This window comes from Nicotiana tomentosiformis, chromosome 2 (genome assembly GCF_000390325.3).
Source record: "Nicotiana tomentosiformis chromosome 2, ASM39032v3, whole genome shotgun sequence".
In the NCBI taxonomy this organism is placed as follows: domain Eukaryota; kingdom Viridiplantae; phylum Streptophyta; class Magnoliopsida; order Solanales; family Solanaceae; genus Nicotiana; species Nicotiana tomentosiformis.
Genome location: NC_090813.1, coordinates 94,932,621 through 94,943,337, shown reverse-complemented (window position 1 = coordinate 94,943,337; position 10,717 = coordinate 94,932,621).

Below are 10,717 nucleotides of genomic sequence, written 5' to 3'. Positions count from 1 at the left end.
TGAAGAATAGGTAATTACTGTAATGAAATGTGCTGACTTGGCCAACCTGTCCACAATGACCCAAACTGCGTCAAATTTTCTCTGAGTCCGTGGGAGCCCAACAATAAAATCTATAGTGATACGCTCCCACTTCCATTCAGGAATTTCTATTTTCTAAAGCAAACCATCAGGTCTCTGATGCTCGTACTTAACTTGCTGACAATACAGGTAACGAGCTACATATGCAACTATATCCTTCTTCATTCTCCTCGACCAATAATGTTGCCGCAAATCTTGATACATTTTGGCGGCACATGGATGAATAGAATACTTGGAATTGTGGGCTTCTTCCAGAATTAATTCACGAAGCTCATCCACATTAGGCACACATATATGACCCTGCATTCGCAGAACTCCATCCTCCCCCACAATAACCTATTTGGCATCACCATGTCGCACCGTGTCCTTAAGGACGAGTAAATGAGGATCATCATACTGTCGCTCTATGATGCGCTCATTTAAAGAAGACCGCGCGACTGTGCAAGCTAGAACCCGACTGGGTTCTAAAACATCTAACCTCACAAACTGATTAGCCAAAGTCTGAACCTCTGCAGCTAACGTTCTCTCACCAACTGGATTATACGCAAGACTGCCCATACTCACAACCTTTCTACTCAAAGTATCGGCCATCACATTGGCCTTTCCGGGGTGATACAAAATGGTGATATCATAGTCTTTCGACAACTCCAACCATCTTCTCTGACTCAAATTAAGATCTTTTTGTTTGAATAGATACTAAAGGCTACGATGATCGGTAAATACCTCACACGAGACACCATAGAGGAAATGCCTCTAAATCTTTAGCGCATGAACAATGGCTGCCAATTCTAAGTCATGAACATGATAATTTTTCTCATGAACTTTCAACTGCCGCGACGCATATGCAATCACCCTGCCCTCTTGCATTAATACTGCACCAAGCCCAATATGAGATGCATTACAATATACCGTGTAAGATCCTGAACTTGTGGGTAATACTAACACTGGTGCCATAGTCAAAGCGGTCACACTCGTCTGACCATCTAAATGGGACACCTTTCTGGGTCAGTCTGGTCAATGGGCTTGCAATAGATGAAAACCCTTCCACGAACCGACGATAATAACCTGCCAAACCCAGGAAACTCCGAATCTCTGTAACTGAAGTAGGTCTAGGCCAATTCTGAATAACCTCCATCTTCTTAGGATCCATATTTATGCATTCTGCCGATACATCATGCCCCAAAAAGGTAACTGAGCCTAACCAAAATTCACATTTTAAAAATTTGGCATATAACTGGTTATTCTGCAAAGTCTGAAGCACTCCGAAGATGCTGCTCATGCTCCTCTCAAATGCTGGAGTAAATCAAGATATCATCAATGAATACAACCACAAAAGAATCCAAATAGGGCTTGAACACCCGATTCATCAAATCCATAAACGCTGCTGGGGCATTTGTCAACCCAAATGACATTACTAGGATTTTGTAATGCCCATACCGAGTCTGAAAAGCTGTCTTAGGGACATCAAATGCTCTAATCTTCAACTGATGGTAACCAGATCTCATAATTATCTACCCGAATTAACGAGTCACATTTAACGCCACCTGGGCGGGCACCTACCTCGTAGGTTAAAACTCAATAATTACAACACAAATTTGGCAAGTATGCATAGAGAATTTCATACAAGAATTTTCAATTAAGCCTAACAGGCATGACTTCCTATTATTGCTATAGTACAACTTTAATTTCACAAGGGAGAACTTAAACACAAAAATTTTCCTCACAAGGATCTCGTCCTTATATAACTTCCACCGCAGCTCGTAGCCTGGTTTAAACATACCAATTTACATTAAAATGCGAGGATCTCGTCCTCAGTTCTGAATCACAAGTAATATACATATCGTGCCAATCGAAAATTTCCATTTTTCCCCTTTAAAATAATTTCGGTTACACAAAATTACAACACATAATGAACCCCACACCGGTAGGACATATAATTCATAATTTGTAATTAATTATCCGTAAATTACCTCAAAACTTACCGAAATGAGTAACAGAAAGCCACATTTAGCCTCACAGCTCTTATTAGTGACCAACATGGAATGATAGGCATAGTTATCTCCATAGAATCTCCCAATAGGAGTAAATACATAAGTAGATTATAGAATTACGAAGCCCACTCATAAGTGGAGCACAATAGGAGGACCCGTCTTGATACTCAGAACTGAATCAAGTTAAGGAAATTATTCCTTTATTTTAAATTGAGGTCATACCTATAACGACACTATCTAATGTAACGACCTCCGTCATACCATAAAACAAATATAACAACGGCTGGGTCTCCACCTCTAGGACGCCTTCTACCCGCATGTCCTCCACCCCTAACTGGTCGTGTGGGTGGTGTAGTAACTGCAATGGGGCACGTAGCCTGAGTGCTTTGATGAAATATGCCTCTCCCAAGTTTGGGACAATTTTCTCATGATGTGCCTAGTATCACCATATTCATAACAACCCCTTTGCGGGTTTGTTTGCTCCCATTGAGTCTGTGTCAAATAACTGGAATAACCATTGTAGGAAACTCATGTCGGTGGTGCATTAAAAGAACTTACTGGAGCACCCCGAGTAATCCGATGTGTGGACTTGGCTGGCTGACTGCCCGAGCCCCCGCCATAATGATTTATACTTGTAGAGTAGGATCCACTGAATCCTACAGAACCTCGAGACCTCCTAGTTTCCTTAGTTTCACCCCGAACACATACTAATATCTTGGCAATTTCTACCACTAGAGGAAATGAAGTATCAGCCTGTAGCTCCCGCGTCGTATAAAATTTTTTGATCATAACTGAGTTCTTTAATTAGTCTGTGGACTCGCTCTGTGGCTGGTCTGCCCTCTTCATAGGCTTGCCACGAACACCGGTGGAGAATTATTTCTCCCAAGGCCAATTTCTTCTTTTGTTATGCTGACTCAACATTGCTGAGCTGGCCCATTTCTTAACATACTATTCGATTCTTATTTGGGGTAACCCTTACCCCTATTTATACACAACGATCACAAAAGTAGAGCTCCATACAGAAAAATCTTGGCACGAACCACATAGTCCAGAATCTCGTCAACCACTATACTTTCTCCGAAGTACCCCAAAATCCACAACCATGACGTCCACGCTGAGTAGACCTTCCTTAAATTTAATGTTGTTTCTCTAACTCCTTTGGTACTGAAGTATAGGATCATTAAAGAGGCGGACATACCGCAAGTCCCAAACTTATCCTCTACAAAATATCAGGCCTTAAACATATGTAAATTTTGGGGAACCTTTCAGTACCACATATATATATTTCAGGCCAAAACTGATATAACACATGACTCGCAATCCATTCATTGATAGTAAACTCCCCCACTCGGCACGGAGTCATAGTTCACCACGTCCGATGATCCACAATATTAACCTTCACAGCTCGTATAAATCAACTAGATTCCAAGGTTTGTTGCACCCCCATATGATTCACTGGGTGATCTCTTAATATGCCCGCATCTTCAGTCGGAACCACCCGTTGAGGCAATATTTGAGCATCTTTGGCTCCCTCGTAGTCCATCTGCGGTATCACGAACCATCGACGCACAACTGATACCGAGTGCGCAATGTCATACACGAGTGGATACAAGGGAATACGAGATATATGTTTCAAGCAAAATCAATGCCGCACGATAATGAAGGAAAGAAGTGATATTGTTCCTAAACTTCATAGCCTCTGAGAGATAAATACAGACGTCTCCGTACCGATCCTTCAGACTCTACTAAGTTTGCTCGTGACTCATGAGACCTATGTAACCTAGTGCTCTAATACCAACTGTCACGACCCGAAATTTTCCACCGCCGGGACCGTGATGACGCCTAACTTTTCACTTGCTAGGCAAGCCCATGTTAGAGAATCATTAAACTAATTCCTTATTCCCATTCAGTAATTAACTAAGATGAAATATAATAAGTGCGGAATATCATAAAACTGTATTAATTACTACCACCCGAATCTGGAGTCACAATTCACGAGCATTCTAGAATTTACTACAAGTAATAGTTTGAAAGAAATACAATTGTTTGAATGAAAGAAAACAATAGGACATAAAAGATAGACGGGGACTTCAAGGTCTGTGAACATCGACAGATCTACCTTGAGTCTCCGGACAGCAGACCAATAGCAAAAATCTTAATCAACCTGAGCCGGTACCAAAATCTGCACAGAAAGTGCAGAGTGCAGCATCAGTACAACCGACCCCATGTACTGGTAAGTGTCGAGCCTAACCTCAGCGAAGTAGTGATGAGGCTAGGACAAGACACCCACATATAACCTGAACAGTATAATCATGCTAGTAGCAACAACAGTAAATAAAGAAATAACGTAGAAATAATGGGAAGGGAACATAAAGTGGGGGGAATACAATATAAAGAGTGAGAATAATGAAAAGGCAGAATTACACCGAAAATCCTTAAAGAGATTGAGCAAATAAAATAGCAAAGGAAAACTGCACGATATCACCCTTCGTGCTTTTACTCTCAACCTCACCAAATAAATAAATAGAACGGCACAGCATCACCCTTCGTGCTTTTACTCTCAACCTCACCAATTAAATAAATAGAACGACACGACATCACCCTTCGTGCATTAAACCTCTCATAATATACACGGTATCACCCTTCGTGCTTTACACTCTTCATCATAAAATAAATAATGCATGCACGACATCACCCTTCGTGCTTTACACTCTTCCTCACAATATAAATAATGCATGCACGGCATCACCCTTCGTGCTTAACACTCCTTCTCTCAAGTCACAAAATCAATAACAACGGATAGATATGAGTACCACAAAGAAACCAGTATTATACCCATAATCAATAGCACAATGTAACCTCAACCTTGAATCAATATTCGAAAGTTACCAAATCTCAGTGAAACCAGATATAAGTCACCCAACATTTCAAATAAGCCGCTAAGCATGGATAGTAGAATTTAAGGCTACAAAATAGACAAGAATAGAATTTCACTCGCATGCTATGACTCGACAACGACGCATAGATGCTCGTCACCTCACCTATACATCGTATTTAACAACCAAACACGAAGCAAATAAACACATAATACCTATTCCCTCAAGCCAAAGTTAGACATGACACTTACCTCGCTCCGAAGGCCACTTAATTCTCAATCATAGCTTTTCCTCTAGAATTCACCTCCAAACCACACGTATCTAATCAAAAATGACTCAATAATATCAAATATTGCTAAAGGAATTAATTATATTGCATAAATTAAATTTTCAAAATTTTCTCCAAAAAGTCAAAATATCGACCCCGGGCCCGCTTGGTCAAAACCCGAGGTTCGGATCAAAATTCATTTACCCATTCACCCCCGAGCCCGGATATATAATTTATTTTGGAATCCGACCTCAAATTGAGGTCTAAATTCCCAAATTTCCGAAACCTCTAGTTTTCTACCCTAACCCCTAATTCTACTTTAAAAACTCTAGATTTTAGGTTGATAATTCAAGAAATGTAATGGGTAATTGAAAGAAAATGGTTTAGAATCACTTACCAATACTTTGGGAAAGAAATGACTCTTGAAAAATTGCCTCACGCCGTTTGGTTTTTGAGAAAAATGAATTTTTGGCTAAATCCCGTGTTTGGATTCTGTTAAGTGCTGGACGACAGTGTTCATCGCGTTCGCGAGAGCACTGTCGCGTTCGCGAATAGTATAGGCTGCCAAGCCTTCACGTTCGCGAGACCGTGTTCACGTTCGCGTAGGCTACTTCCCCCGGCCTTCGCGTTCGCGAGACATTGCTCGCGTTCGCGAGACATTTCTCGCGTTCGCGATGAAGGAACGATCGACTCTTCCCTAGGTGTGCCTAACACTACGCGTTCGCGAGGAGCTGGTCGCGTTTGCGAAGGGTAACGTCCCCATCGCTTCGCGTTCGCGACTAAGACTTCGCGTTCGTGAAGAAGAAAACTTTAGCTGCCCAGTTTACTCTTCGCGTTCGCGAGAGTACCTCTGCGAACGCGAAGAAGGACCTGCCAGAACACCTGCTACAGCAAAATACCAGATTTTTAAAGTCCAAAATATCCCGTGGCCTACTCGAAACTCCCTTGGGGCTCCAAACCAAACATGCACACAAGTCTAAAAATATCATACGAACTTGCTCGCGCGATCAAATCGCCAAAATAACACATAGAACTACGAATTTAGCACCAAATCGAATAAAATTCTCAAGAACACTTTAAAATTCATATCTTCTCAACTGGACGCCCGAATCACGTCAAATCAACTCCGTTTCTCACCAAATTTACAGACAAGTCTTAAATATCATAATGAACCTGTACCGGGCTTCGGAACCAGAATACGGACCCGGCACTAACAATGCCAAACATCAATCAATTCTTAAAAATAATTAATTTTCAGACTTTTAATTTTCATCAAAAATTCATAACTTGGGCTAGGGACCTCCTAATTTTATTTCGGGCATATGCCCTGGTCCCATAATTCGGTACGGACCCACCGGGATTGTCAAAATACGGATTCGGGCCCGTTTACCAAAAATATTGACCAAAGTCAACTAAAATTAACTTTTAAGGCATAAATTCTTATTTTCATCAATTTTCAACATAAAAGCTTTCCGAAAATATGCCCGAACTGCGCACGCAAATCGAGGAGGGTAAAAATAAGATTTTAAGGCTTAAGAGAGCAGATTCGAGTTCTAAAATATAAGATGACATTTTGGGTCATCACATACACCTTCATTCAGACACCAGGTCTTCCATCATAGGGCCATAGGACTATACATCCGACATACAGTCCAACTGCCTCACAACCATCTGCATCGCATCCATCTACATCATATCCACGTGGATTACATCCTTACATATCACAACCACATGGATCGCATCCATCCATATCACAACCACTCAGGTCACAACTATCAGTATCACAGCCACTTGGGTCGCATCCAGCTATGTCGCAGTCACAGGGATCACAACCATCTTCATCATCGACTCCATCTATTGCAGGCCTTCGCCTGCGAGGCAGTAGCTCTGACCCGCCTACACTGTCTACATATGCCTCTGATATACATGCTTCGGATGATAATGACGAGGTTGTGCATTATGATCGATATGGCAGGATCATCATAGTCCCCGGGAGTGATGGGTAAGTGTTATTTGTTATTTTTGCGTCTATTGATTTATAACATTTTTACTAAGATACTCCCTCCATTTTAATTTATGTGAACCTATTTCCTTTTTAGTCCGTGCCAAAAAGAATGACCTCTTTCTTTATTTGGAAATAATTTACCTTTATGCAATGATTTATAGCCACATAAAATATATGTGCCTCATTTTACACCACAAGTTTAAAAGTCTTCTCTATTTTCTTAAACTCTGTGTCCAGTCAAATGGGTTCACATAAATTAAAACGGAGGGAGTATTAATATGTTTTTATTGTTAAATTGCAGGTTCAGGCCGGGTAATAAGACTACAAAGATAATCACCAATGCCATCAGAAAGCTATATGATGGCCCTTATGCGACTTGGACTGATTGCCCATTCTCGCTGAAGGAGCAAATTTTCAATCAATTTAAGGTATAAATGTTCTTTTAAACAGTTTAGTAATTTATATTTATGATGTTTCCATCTAATATTTAACTTTTGAAATACAGAGCAAGTGTGTATGGGAAGACCGCTATAGCGCGGAAGTGGCTGCAAATGTTCATCATAAAGCTCACAAAAGATTGGCGGATGCTTTTTCGGATGCTAGAAAGAAGAACAAGAGGCTTGGCTGGTTACTTGAGAATTTTGGAATGATTTGCAAAGGCAATGGCTTACCGCAGAGTTCTTAGAGAGGAGCAAAAAAGGAAAGAAAGCTCGCGCATCCGAGAAGGGAGGCTCCTTGCACACTGGAGGTGCGACCAGCCTAGGGACAATAAAAAGAAGATTGGTACGTAATTGCTTAAATTATTTTACTTTTCTAAGTATATATATATTCTGTTTATTAAATAAATTAATTTATTTTCAGAAAAAGAAGTATGGGCGTCCAATGAGCCATGATGAGCTATTCAAGGAGACGCATATTGTGAAGAAGAAGAAAGAGGGGGATCAAGATAGGTGGGTCGAGGCCCGGGCCTCGACTGCATATGTAAGCTTTAAATTTTCTTTAAGTATTATAATTTATTTTTATAAAAATTTTGAAATACTAATTTAATTTAAAATAATATAGGGTCGCTACCAAAATAACGTGGAGGAATTCATCCGTAGTCATCCAGCTGGTGAATCGGGTGAGCCAACCCAACCTTCGGACGAGGATGCTGAAAGAATATGGTTGGAGTCTGTTGGCGGTCCAAAATGGGAGAAGGTATACGAGCTTCCTACTAAACAATTTCATCGCTATAAGTGTGGAATGCAAGGAATAGGTACTTCCTCACAATGCGAGCAACTTAATAGGGAGAGCCTCTCCGCTATGCGGGAGACAGTGACAAAGCTCACATCCGAGCTAGAAGCGGCCAAGGAAAGAGAAAGGCTTAGAGATGCTCAATTCCTTGGCATGCAAGCTCAGATCAGAACTCTCCTATCTAGTGGAGCTTTTCCGTTTCCCTGGTCTCGTGAGTCATCTCCAGAGAGTCGACCTCCACGTGATCGTTCCTCCCGTCCTGCTCGTGATCGTTCCTCCCGTCCTCCCCGTGATCGTTCTTCCCGTCCTCTACAAGACCGTTCTCTATACCGTCTTGTAAATGAAAGTTTATCAGACGGTGATGATGATGTTGTAGAAAATACTCCTTGACTTTTATATACTTTGAACTAGACAAATAGAACCAGTTTTGAACTAGTTGTAATTAGTTTTAACTTGGTTTTGGATTTTTATGTTCAATTGAACTTTAATTTGTTAGTTTTAAAGTATTTATTGAATATTTTTGTTGTTGTTGTTGTTGTTGTTGTTGTTGTTGTTGTTGTTAGGTGTATTGGTATACTGGCAGGTGGTGTAGCTGCCAAAACAGGCATTTTATGCCAAAATTAAACCCAGAAAAACGGACCAAAGTTAGTCGGTTAATGAACATTGAATTCCCAGAATTCAACATTACCGACCAACTTTGGTCGGTATTTTGCCTGCACTGTTGAGGTTACCGACCATAGTTGGTCGGTAATGTTTAATTTTAATTATTTTAAAATAAACATATTTTCAATTACCGACCAAAATTGGTCGATTTTTTTTAATTTTAATAATTAATAAAAAAATATAATTTAGTTAAACCGACCAACTTTGGTCGGTAAAATTAAATTAATAAAATATGTTTCCGACCAAAGTTGGTCGGTAAGTAATTAAAATTGTCAGATGGTCGTTTTAAGCTACCAACCAATGTTGGTCGGTAATTTCCAACCAACTTTGGTCGGTAAGCCATTCCGACCATCAAAACACCGTCCACACCCTAATGGTCGCGTTTTGTTCGGTAATTGGCCATAACCGATCAACTTTGATCGATTTTTTTGGTCGGTTTTTAGCGTATTTCTAGTAGTGAATTCTGATGGTGAGAATCAGATTGTTGCGAAGAGATAGCGCCAGGGGGTCTATTTATATAGTAATTATAATCCTAAACCAATAAGGTTTATAATCTTAAGACCAGCAAGGTTTATTGGACAAAAAATATGGTTTGTAATCCTAGACCAACAAGGTTTATAATCCTACACCAACAAGGTTTATAAAAAAAAAGTTTATAATTCTAGGCCAACAAGGAGATGAAAACCGTTTCGGATTTACAAGGCGATAATTCGAAAAAAGGAAGTTGTAGGTCAAATTTTGCCATCGCCACTTCTGAAGAATGACTGTTTAATAAAAGACACTTTGGGTGGCAAAAGGGCAAAAGGTTGGGGGAAAAATATGGGAATATAATATAATTCGGCAAAAGGGCAAAAGGTTGTACTTTCTGTCCATAAAATATACTTTTAACTCTGATCTTTTTTTTTTTCAAAAATTATTTGGAGATTATTTCAAATAATTGGTTGTTTATCAAATTGACTGATTATTTCAACTTCAAACTTGAGATATAAAATTGTTGAGATATAAAATTGGATGTCTGAAAAACAAATTTTAGCAATTTTTCAAATTGTCACTCACGAAACTTCAACTATGTTTTCACGTCCAAATACGTCTAAGTAGGCGTTTGGACATAAGAAATATAAAATTTGAAAAAAATAAATTTTGAAGTTAAGTTGAAAAAATATATTTAAAAATTAAAATTGTGTTTGGACATGCATTTCACTTGAAAAAAAAAATATTGCAGTTTTACAAGAAAAAAATATTATTTACTTGAAAATGAGGTAAAAATTACTTTTTCAGATTTGAAACTCATCTTTAAAAGTTTAGTTAAATGTATAACCAAACATTGATTTGAAAATATTTTTCAAAAAAAAAAAAAAATAAAAAAATATTTATGTCCAAATGGTTCCCAAGTATCTAAACTCAACTTAATTTCAAATACTACTTTAATTTCTTTTTCAAATATCAACCAATTCATGTCAGGGCCGGCCCAACGGTGTTTGGGGCCTAAAGCCAAACTTCAATGAGGGGCCCTAAGTTTTTCGGTATTAAAAAACTTATTTAGTAACACTTTATTTAAAGTTTATTTTTCTATTTTTTTGAGATGTAAATTATTAATAATTTA